General features: G+C 35.9%; 1 protein-coding gene across 6 annotated transcripts in view; it reads left to right on the forward strand.

The window, feature by feature from the left end:
- Nucleotides 1-12,408, forward strand: part of MARCHF1 (membrane associated ring-CH-type finger 1) — a 726,479-nt gene that overhangs the window by 498,078 nt on the left and 215,993 nt on the right. The window contains exon 4 of one of the 6 annotated variants that reach the window (XM_076010553.1): nt 1,385-1,435. The exons of the other annotated variants lie outside the window; for them this stretch is intronic. The gene's annotated coding sequence lies outside the window, so the exon portion shown is untranslated. The remainder of the gene's footprint in view (nt 1-1,384; nt 1,436-12,408) is intronic. 6 annotated transcript variants of the gene reach the window in all.

Here is a 12,408-nt window from a genome sequence, read left to right on the forward strand (position 1 = left end):
AGACCCAGAATTTTAGAGGAATATTTGACAGCACCTGTATTAGGAAAAGCTCCTTAACTGTGATGGAGTGTCAGATTATAAAAATACCAACTCCTTTGGGTTTGTGACACATTTTGAATCACAGAAAGCTATATAAAAGGACACATAAACTATGGACATTGTAATGGGAAACTGAGGGAAAAAATTCAAATTATAAATTGATACAGTTGGGGGACTAATGCTATTTATGTCATCTTTCCTATGTGATTGTTGAGAACTTCAAGTTGAGTACTTCAGTTTTAACCACATTAAGTTCTAAAATCTGTGATTATAATTTCTAGCAGCACTAGATCTACATACTCAATGAAATTAAAGGTAAATATTTTAGTGCTTTATTTAAGACTAATTATTTCTCTAGCATTTCTCTTGACTCAATGTGGCTATGAACACATTTCTCCATTCTATAGTCAATATCTTGGCTGGTACAAAAGGATATTGATTTAGAACAGGCAGTGTTTTATAAGACAGAGGTTGAGAGGCCTACAAATCAGATAGAAATCCTTACACGTGGAATTTAAATTTCTCAGAGAGTGCTTGGTAGACCTATAAATCAAAAATATCTAAAGTGAAATATATTTTTGTGGGAATCACAGATTCTCTATGAAAACTTATAGTTTAAGGGAAAAAAACTTCATTTTAAAACTGGTCATTAGGAGAACATATGTATTCATTGCTTATTACATTTTTGTTGGCTAAGCATTACACTATCTAATGATTACTAATTTGGGTACTTTTTATGAAATGTTACTGTCCTAAATTAAATGACTTATCAAACATCGTACATGTCAATGGCAAAAGGGAAACAGATCCACCATTGAATTTTCAGTCTATGGCTTGAGTGAACTGCCCTGATGCTCCATGACAAACTTGTCCTAGTGCTTCAGAAAAGTTCAATACACACAGGATTCCTCAAGGCATACAAATATTCACCTATCTATCCATCAGATCATTTATTCTGCCTAGCAAGAGTATCAAACTATACCTCAGATGAAAGGATTACCCCGTTGGAAGGAATTTAATCCTTTATGGATTAGCCAATATTATGATACTTATCAAAAGCAAAATTTTATTATGCTCTTTCATCAGTTAAAACAGGACAAAACATTTCAGAACATTTGAAATTTTGGCCATAATCATTCATTTTACAAAATGACATTAATGCATTAATGCATGTTAAATACACTCCTCTTTATCAACACAGTCAAGTGGCGAATTCGTTGCAAAAGTTGGCTAAAGATGTAACCACAAAAATTATCTATGTGTATCTATATTCTTTAAAAAAACAAAATTATAGCAATGTATGTTCATTTACTAAGTTTTAATGACACACATTTCCTTTGAATAGGAATTCTCCAGTTGGAGGTCTTGGCCATCTTTCTTAGAACACTTATGATTTGTAAGTTTATACTTTTAATTTCTTTAAGTTGGTTCCAGAATTTAAAGACTACCTCATTTGGAGGCAAGGAAAAAGATTAAAGAGAATTCATGAACTGAATCAAGAATGTAAAGACATTTATAAAGACAAAACAAAAAATATTATTCTAAAAACCATACAGGTTGACTATCACTTATCCAAAACACTTGAGCCTAGGAGTGTTTTGGATTTGGGATTTTTTTTTAGATTTTGGAATATTTGCATATATATAATACATAATGAGATATCTTGGACATGAGACCCAAGACTAAACAAAAAATTTATTTGTGGTTCATGTATGCTTTATATGCGTAGTCTGAAGGTAATTTTATACAATATTTTTAACAATTTTGTGTGTGGAACAAAGTTTGTGTTAAGTATATTTTCTACTTGTGGAATTTTCTGCTTGTGGCATCATGTCAGCACTCAAAACTCTCTCAGTTGAGATTATCCACCCTAGAGAGTGAGAAACAATCTGCTGGTTGGAGCCATTATATTTTTAGCAACCATAATATACAAATTAGTATCTTGAATTAGGGTGCTGCTTTTTAAAAACTTTAAATGTTTAGCATTGGTTTAGTGATCATGAAGTGGGCTTCAGGCTGCAAGCAGACACTGCAAACTGAAAAGTTATAAACCTGTATTTCTTCAGGGTAAAATATTTGATGTAACTATGATCTCTGGCATTTTGAAAGGCATACAAAGTGCCAACTAAGCTCATAGTTCTAGGAGAAATAGCCAGAAAGACTCTGATTATTATTGTGTGTTGACTGCTACTATCTGCTTTCAGAAAGATAATACAAGAAAGAGATCAACTTTGCCTGGTTTGCAGGCGAGAAGAAAGATCAGAGAGAGGTTTTAGAAAAGCCAATAGTTCCTGTACCTCAAACAATAAGAGAAGTTGTCATACGAAAATCTTTTAAGTGCCTTCTTCACAATTTGACATTTTCCTATGATAAGATTCCTAACTTTTCAAGACAAAGAAACAAAAGGAAAAAAATCAACATTTTCCAATATTTCTTGCAGCTAGTGTGAAGACAGATGTCTGAGGTCCAGGGGTGATGTAAGGAAAGTGAGGTACCCAGGGTACAAAGTTGAAGGAGGCCCTCACTCAGGTGGTGACCCTGCATGTACTGACCCCTGGAGTGACGGTTCCTTTAATTTTACACCTGCAGCTCCTCCCTCACCCCAGTCTCTACTTTGGCTCTCTCCATAGAGATGCCTCCTAAGACTATGTTTAAAAAATGGACTGGGAGGTAAGTGGGACATAAGGTTTGTTGAGCTGGTGGCAGCTATAGTGTATTTTCAGGGCATAGCAATAAGACAGACGTCACAACGAGGCAAATGTATTACTGGTTCAGGGGAATCTCCAGCTCACTTCTCAGGCCAGTTTCTGGTGTGGTTCTTGAAGCTGTCTTATAAACTTGCCCGACAGCCAAGGACTCTAAACTTCCAAGGACCTTGTGGGCTACATAATATCTCACATTGAATGGCCTCCTGTTTAAGTGAAGTGATAGAATAGGTTCTGCTGTCTAAAACTTGGAACTCTAATGGTCAAACATTTTGACTATGTCATTTCCTAGGTGTGTGATCTTCAAAGTTACTTTACCCTGACCTTCAACTTTATCATCTGTAAAATGATAATAATAATATGTGGGATTATTTTGAAAATTCAACATTGTCTATATAATAACACAATGCAAGTAATATGGCAAATAATTGATAGATATTAGCAACATTTTGCTAATATTATTCATCAATTTGGGAATTTAAATCATCCATGTTTCTGATCTTCTTTATCTCTATATTGAAGTGACTAGTGTAATTTTCCTTGTTCTTTTGTCCCTTGATTTTGCCTTGTACTATTATTTTAATAATCTAAGTCTCTGTTCTACCATTATTTCCTAGACCAACTTTTTTATATTGATAGTCTACTGTACACCTTCGTTCTAATGAGAGTCAAGTTCTATACTTCCCTTGCCAGCCCATTAGAGACTGGAACCCTAAATCTCAGTTCTATGCTTGCTATTCTTTCTTCTTGATGCCACTGCATACTTGCTTGTCTTTGCAGCATACCCTCAAATTCCTACTCCCCACCCCACGAACATGTGCCTGCCTGCCTGTGACTTCTTGCAGGACCTTCCAGTGATAACTCTGTCTTGATCACCACATGCTGCCTATTGTCCTATTGCCAGATGATGTCAACCTACCTAAAGACTTTTTTCGTTGCTTACAGGTAGACATACCCTGAATACCTGCCTCCTCCCAGAGAGTTTATCATATGTTTGAATCAAAGTGCCTGTGCTTCTTCCTGCACAATTCCTATTTTTTTTTCAAGAATGGTTACAATACTAAAGCTATTTCATCCTGATTTAGGAAAAAAAAATACACATACATATAGTCTAGATAGTATTAAATAGTTAAACATATGTATCAAGAAATGGTACTTTGATATGAAGAAAGCTGTTACTGATAGTGGTTTGATCTTAAGATGACTATCACATAGAGTAGCTCAGAGGAAAAGATGTATCAGATGTAAGTCTGAACAAAGTATTGACCTTATCTGACTTCACCTGTATAAGAACTGAAAGAAAGAAAAAAAAATCCTCTGGAATGCCTTGGGCAGTTTCGGTTTTCTTAGATTAATGACGATATTAAATCTTACCTTTGTAAAGTCAGTCTCTGACTTGACTTCAGTCATAGATAGGTATGATTCACTTATGACTTCTCCAAACTTGAAGTCATTTTACCTCTGATTCTATTACAAGAAATGTTTTCCTTTTTTATATTATCCTTCCTCCTTCCCATTTTTCCTCCTTTACTCCTGCTGCAGAAAATGCTGAATATTTGTAAGATGACCTGTAGGTATTCACTACACCCAACACAATTCCTCCTCAGTATTTCCTTTCCCTACTGTTTTAACAAACACAAGTGACTTGCCAACTTTAAATCCTACTTTCCAGCTTAACTCCTTGGCCGCTAGTTCTTATCCTATCTTTTCCCCCACTTTATTACTCAAGATCCCAAATGATTCATATGAAAGGCTCCCCCTCCACCACCAAATGGGATGCACATACAGGAAATACCAAGTCCAAATCTGGATCCAAGTCTGACAGAATCTAGGTGAACACTTTTATCTCTGTTCTTTTAAATCGACCTTTCCTTGTGTCTCCCAACAGTCAGGACTCATATTCTACCAGCATGTTGATCCCATTAGTAAAAGGATATCTTCCCATTGTGCCCTGGCAGAAAATGATCAAGGAGGAATCTTACTTACCCTACTTCAATCAGTAGCTCTTTTCTCAAGTATCTGCAACAGTCTATGAGGTGTGAGGTGCAGTCTTCTTACTGACCAGTCTTGGGTCACTTGGATACTGTTATAAGAACATGCAGACAGCTCTACCAAACTCACATAGAATGATTTCCTCACAGAAAAGATGATTCTGTTACCAAAAAAGGAAAGTTTGCTTGGAAATCAGATGCTACAGGCACCATCTTGGAAGCCTTGGGCAATAGCCTCAGTGGGTCCTAGGCACAGGGGGAAAACCTTGACTGACCAGCAGCTCTGGTCCACCTACACAGTCCTTGGGTCACTGACACAAACCCCTGCCTGGGCATCAGCAGTCACCATGAGAGTAGAACAGCCCTCCATCTGTGTAGCTCTGCCCCTATAAGCCACAGAGACAGCTCTAAGGCTCTTGCTGTGCCCAAGGCTCTGCCCCTGGACCTCCAGGACCTCTGCCAGGCCTGCAATACCACACCCAAGTTTCTAGAGTTCAGCCTACACCCCAAGACACTACCCCTAAATCTCTACCACTGCTGCTAGGCTGGCAGAACCTCTTTAAGGTCTAAGGCTTCACCCAGGGCCCCCCCAGCCCTGAGAAGACATTACTCCTGTGACAAAGGGGACATGAGCTATCAAAATCTATGGGACTAAGCGAAAGCATTCCTCAGGGGAAAATGCATAGCCTTAAATGCCTACATCAAAAAGACAGGAAGTTCAAAAACTACCAATGTAATGTCACAACTCAAAGAACTAGAAAAGGAAAACCAAACCAAACCAAAAGCCAACAGAAGAAAAGAAATAACAAAGCTTAGAGCAGAACTAAATGAAATAATAAAAAAAAAAAACTACAGAGTATCAATGAAACAAAAAGTTGGTTCTTTGATACGATAAACAAAATCGACAGACTTCTTGCTAGATTAACCAGGAATAGAAGAGAAAGGACCCAAATCACCTCAATCAGAAATGAAAAAGGAGGCATTGCAACTGATACCACAGGAATATAAAACATCATCCATGAATACTATGAAAATCTCTATGCACATAAATTAGAAAATGTAGAGGAAATGGACAAATTCCTGGAAACATAGAACCTCCTAAGACTCAATCAGGAAGAAATAGAAATCCTGAACAGACCAATAACAAAAAACAAAATCCAAACAGCCATAAAAAATATTTCAGCAAAAATAAGCTCTGGACCAGATGAATTCACAAGTAAATTCTACCAGATCTATAAAGAAAAGCTAGTACCTATACTATTACATAACTCAGAGAAGGAGGGAATTCTCCCAACTCTTTCTATGAAGCCAGTACAACCTTGATACCAAAGCAGAGAAAGGACACAAGAACAACAACAAAAAAAGAACATCCTTTATGAATACAGATCCAAAGATCCTCAATAAAATACTAGTAAACCTAATTCAATAGCAAATCAAAAAATAATATGCTATAACCAAATGGACTTCATCCCAGGGATGCAAAGATGGTTTAACATATGTAAATCAATAAATGTGATTCACCACACAAATAGAAGCAAAAACAAAGACCATAAGATCTCAATAGATGCAGAAAAAGTATTTGAGAAAATTCACCACCCTTTCATGATGAAAATGCCCAATAAAATAGGCACAGAAGGAACATATCTCAAAATTATAAAACCCATATATGATAAACCACAGCCAACATCATGCTGAATGGGGAAAAGTTGAAAACATTTCCCCTAAGAACCAGAAGAACAAGACAAGGGTGCCCACTATCACCACTTCTATTCATCATAGTGCTGGAAGTCCTAGCTAGATCAATCAGGCAAGGGAAAGAATCAAAAGTTATCCAAATTAAGAAAGAGGAGGGCAAACAATTGCTTTTTGCTGATAACATAATCTTGTACCTAGAAAGCCCCAAAGACTCCATGAAGAGATTCCTGAATTGATAAATAAACTCAACAAAGTCTAAGGATACAAAATCAATATACATAAATCAATAGCATTACTATATAACAATAACAGTCAAGCTGAAGTCAAATAAAAGACTCAATAATATTCACAATAACTACAAAGAAAATAAAATACCTAGGAATATACTTAACCAAAGAGATGAAATATCTCTATAAAGAGAACTATGAAGAACTGAGGAAAGAAATTTCAGAGCACACAAACAAATGGAAAAACTTCATGCTCATGGATTGGCAGAATCAACATTGTTAAAATGTCCATACTTCCCAAAGTGATTTACAGATTCAATACAATCTCCATCAAGATATAAATGTCATATTTCACAGACCCAGAAAAAGTAATTTTACACTTTATTTGGAACCAGAAAAGAGTCTGAGTTCTTTTTCATCAAAAAGAACAAATCTGGAGGCATCACATTACCAGTCTTCAAACTACACTATAAGGCTGTATTAACCAAAACTGCATGGTATTGGTACAAAAATAGAGACTTACACCAAGGAAGAAAAATAGAAGACCCAGACTTAAAACCACCTGCCTACAGCTATCTGATCTTTGACAAAGCAAACAACAATGTATACTGTGGAAAAGAAGCCCTATTCAATAAATGGTGCTGGGAAAATTGGATAACCACATGCAGAAGAATGAAACAGGACTCTTATCTCTCACCACCCACAAAAATTAATTCAAGATGGATAATAGACTTAAAGGTAACACATGAAACCATAAGAATTCTAGAGGAAAATGTAGGAAAAACTCTTCTAGATATTAGCCTAAGCAAAGAGTTTATTAAAAAGACCCCAATGACAATCATAACAACAATAAAAATAAACAAATGGGATTTGATTAAATTAAAAAGTTCCTGCACAGCTAAGGAAACAATCGACAGGGCAAATAGGCAACATACAGAATGAGAGAAAATATTCACAAGCCTTATATCCTATAAAGGGTTAATAACCAGAATCTACAAAGAACTCAAGCAAATCAGCAAGGAAAAAAAAATACCATTAAAAAGTGTGCAAAAGACATGAACAGAAGCTTCTCAGAAGAATTTTTTTAAGAAAAAGGCCAATAAACATAGGATAAAATGCTCATTGGGGAAAATTATTAGCTCATTAAACATGAAATGTCCGATATCTAATCAAAAGTTTAGTTTATTATAACTCAAACAAGAAGCAGTACAATTAGTCAAAGTATGTGCCTAAACTATTGACACAGTTTTGCCTCTTAAGGATAGCTAGTTTATGCCAGCAAGGAAGAAGCCTGAAGAGTGAGTTGCAATGAAATCACAAAGGCTTTTCAGACAGCTTGTTGAGAATTGAATATTTTTCCTTGCAAGAGGTGGTTCAAAGCCTGGAAGAGTGTTAGTCAGTTGATACAAGGTCTGGTGAATATGGTGCATGACAGAGAGTTTCCAAGTCCAGCCTCTGTAGTTTGTGCAGCATTGTTTTTTGTGACATGTGATCTTGCAAGAGGATTAGCCTGTCTCTATTGACCAATCTTAGCTGCTTAATGGCAAGCATTGTCCTCATTTTGTCCTACTAGTTGCAGTAGATATCTGCTGTAATCAATTGACCAGGTTTCATGAAGTTTTAGGGGATAATACCAGTGCTGGACCACCAAATAGACATCATTAGCTTTTTTGATGCATATTTGGCTTTGGACTATGTTTTAGCACTTCATCTCTATTCAACCATTGTGCTGAATGCTTGCAGTTGTCAAAAAGAATCTATTTTTCATCACATGAAATAAGACAGTATAGAAATGGTTCGCCTTTATGTCATGACAGAAAAGATAGGCAAGCTTTGAGACAATTTCTCTTCTGATGCTCATTTAATTCATGTGAAACCCATCTAGCCAGCTTCTTTACCTTGCCAATTTATTTTAAATGGTCCAACATTGTTGGAATAGTAACAGCAAACCTTGCTGCCAATTCACACATAGGTTGAAGTGGATTCGCTTCTACTACAGCTTTTAGCTTATCATTGTCTACCTTGAACTCAGGTCAACCATATGGCTCATTTTCAAGATCAAAATCACCAGAATAGAACTTCTCAAGCCTTCGACATACTGTGCATTCATTAGCCACATCCTTCCCAAACACTGTAATGATCTTTTGCATAGTCTGCACTGCATTGGTTGCATGATGGAATTCATATTCCAAAATAACATGAATTTTTGACCTATCCATGGTTTCACAAAAATTGCTCTAAAAAATGTGAAAGATAATCACAAGCCAAAATGTGCATTTGAAAGACTGAGGATGTACCTTCACAATAGGAAAGAAAAAGTATCAAAGTGAAATGTCAGCAATATCAACTGTCAAACTTAGTACTTAAGGAAATTGGACATTTCATATTTAATGACCTAATAAAACCACAATGAGCTATCAATTTATCCCTGCTACAATGGCTTTTATTAAAAAGTTCAAAAACAATAATTGCTGGTATGGATGCAGAGAGAATGGAAGACTTACACATTGTTAGTGGGACTGCAAAGTTATACAATGGAAAACAGTGTGAATATTTCTCAAAGAACAACTGGGTATCTACCCAAAGAAAAGAAGTCATTTCATCAAAAAGATACCTGCACTCAAATGTTTATTTCAGTAGAATTCACAATTGCAAAGATGTGAAATCAACCCCAAGTGCCTATCAATACATGAGTGGATTAATAAAATGTGGCATATGTATATCATGGAGTACTACTCAGCCATATAAAAGAAGGAATTAATGCTATTTGCAACAGTTTGGATGGGATTAGAGACCATTCTTCTAAGTGAAGTATCTCAAGATTAGAAAAACAAATACCACATATACTTACTATTAAATTGGAACTAACAGATGAGTACACATGTACACAGACGGAAGTAAAACTCAGTGGCAATGAAACAGGGGGAAGAAGGAGGAAGGGAAGAGCAAAAACCTACCTAATGGATACAATGAACACCATTTGGGTGATGGACACACCTATAGCTGTGACTCAAGTATTATAAAACAAAAGTGATCCACATAACCAAAACATTTGTACTCCCTTAGCATTTTGAAATAAAAAATAAAATAAAAATAACATTCTACTTTAGAAAACAGAAATAGGGGAAACCAAATGTAACATTTTGGACAGAGATAAGCATTGTTTTACTGGCAAAGAGATCCCTTGATAAGCTAATTAGACAGCTTTCCACGCTGAACTTCAGAAACAGCTTTCTTTTCTTTTGTCATGACCACATATGATAGAGATATTAGGGAAGATTCCCCCCTTCTTGGTGCTACGCATTCCAGTTTCTCCAGATGTGGCTTTGGAATTCTGAGGTTTGCCTTAAGTGTTAAACACTATAGGCCCTTCTTTGTGTGTCTTTGGGCAAAAATAATTAGTCAATTTTTGGTGATTCTCAATTCTGTCTACTTTGGGGGCTTATAAACAAATTCACATTGTCCAAATATAATCCTTGATTCCAAATGCAGACGAGTGTTTGTACCACTTAGCAATGTCCTTGATGCTGTGCCCAAGTAGCTAACCCTCAACTGCTTTCATGGTAGCTTATGCCAATAATACAAAGGGCTGTGTTAATTATGCAAAATTAATTACCTCTCAATCAGAGGTTTTGCTCAGGGGATGAATCTGTATAATAGGATAAGTTCTTTTCTCTTTTTAAAGTAGGGAGTGGATGACATAGGACATTAGGGTGGATTTTAGGAAATTGATCTCTCCTTTTAGTTCTTTGGTTTCTTCTACATCCCCAGAGTATCTCCCACTTTGCCCCGTTTCACAATAACTTTAATTTAGGGCAAATAAATTGACCTTCTAAGTTCTGTGAAGCCCGTGATTTCTTTTTTTTACTCACAATTCTTGGGAATTGTGGGTCCTAAGTACAAACCTCCTCCCTCAGGCAATGTCTCATCCCTTATTCATTTAAAGTCCAGCTAGCTTGGAGTTTAAGATTGCCCTTTTTGTCCGGTATTTTTGGAAAACTACAAGAAACAACCAATTTACTCTGAAATGCTGATATTTTTTAATGAAATTCCAAAACTTCAAACTTCTTTAGGTATACATTCTAAATCATTAAGTACAATAGGCAATAATTAAACCCATGACTTTGCTACCAAGTAAAAAAAAGGCTGCTGATTTCCCAGCTAGGATGAAGCTTTTCCATGCCTCTACTCCATCTTGAATTGTCTTCCATATTTTTTTATTTATCATTTGTAGCACTCCAATTCCTGATACCATTGTGTGATTCTTATTGGCTAACATATAGCTCAAATTAGCTTAAGCCAAAATACTAGATTAAAGATGAAAACAGGAGAAGATATTTTATTTACTCATGTTACTAAAGAGTGCAGGCCTGACTGAATTCACATCTCTCTACATATCTCACTTTATATGCCGGTGGATAAAAACTTACATAATGGTAGTCAACCAAATCTAATAGAAACAAAATGCGTTTTTGAAGAGAGGTGACAGATAAGATACACAGAAATGCTCTGTCTGGTCCAACTTGAGATATTGTGCCCATCCCTAAACCGATCAGTATACCCAACGGAGAGGGGGATTGAGTTGGCCAAGCTAGGGTTATGGGTTCCCACGTTGGGGATGACAACATGCAGTCAGTGCCTCTAAAATACAAGTGAAACATGTTCCCTGTAGGAAAAAGAACTGGAAACAAAGAGTGCTCAAGTAAAAACCCACAGTTGCTAGCTACACTCTTATTTTCCCATCTTTTAATTGTTGTCCTTGAAGGTTAGGGAAGAAGATGGCACGTGAGTCTCCGAAGGCAAGAGATGTCCTCCTAACACTAAGGGTTCTTTCCCATTTTTCTCTATCAGTATCACCCCTCTTTTTTGAGAATGAAGAACAGGGAGAACCACTCATAGTAAAGCTCCAAGGCATGAAAAACACTCATGATCCAATGAAAGTGCCAGAGTCAGTCAAGAGAGTAAAATGGGCTATATGTCTGATTAAAATTAATTCTTAAAATGATTTAAAAAAGAAAGTGACTTTATAATATTTTCTAGCATCTAATTGGTTTTCAGTTTCATTATGGATTAAACTTACTATAGTTTGCCAGTATATAAACCTACTACTAATTTACAAATACACTTTTAAGGGAGAAGAAGAGTATTCTTAGTTGCAAACCCCTAAAATGCAACCAATTCATGATTTAAAGATCACTTATAGATCTCTAGGAAATCTGTAAAAGGCTTTCACAAGTATTGTAACAACTGCTGTTACTAGGAATATTCATTATCAATAAGGCGCCAAGAATTTGTCTCACTGCTTTTTACATATTGTCCCACTTAGTAATTTAGAATCATGCTCATTTTGCAGAAAATTAAATTATTGAGTATACTGCAATATTCTAGACTCTTAGAAGTCATCAATGAACAAGGCAGACAAAAGTTATTGTGTGATATATGTAATATTCCAGTATTTTCCACACTAAATCACATTCTAAGAAGGTAAAAGTGGAATCCGTAGAGCACTCAAATTCTATTTATTTCATGAGAAAGACTATGGCTATAGGTAAAATTACCAAGTAAATGTTTTACTGATGAACCTCATTACAGAAAGAATCCTTCAGAGAGTAAGGTGAATGCATATTAGCAAGTGAATTACACTGAATTCTGTTTCCACAATATTTCTTAGGAACCAGAAACCATCCATCCATTCATGTTCATTTCCTTATTCACTCATTTCTTGCCTCATTTTACAAAGGATTTGATATA

The sequence above is a fragment of the Microcebus murinus genome, chromosome 15, assembly GCF_040939455.1.
Source record: "Microcebus murinus isolate Inina chromosome 15, M.murinus_Inina_mat1.0, whole genome shotgun sequence".
Taxonomy (NCBI): Eukaryota; Metazoa; Chordata; class Mammalia; order Primates; family Cheirogaleidae; genus Microcebus; species Microcebus murinus.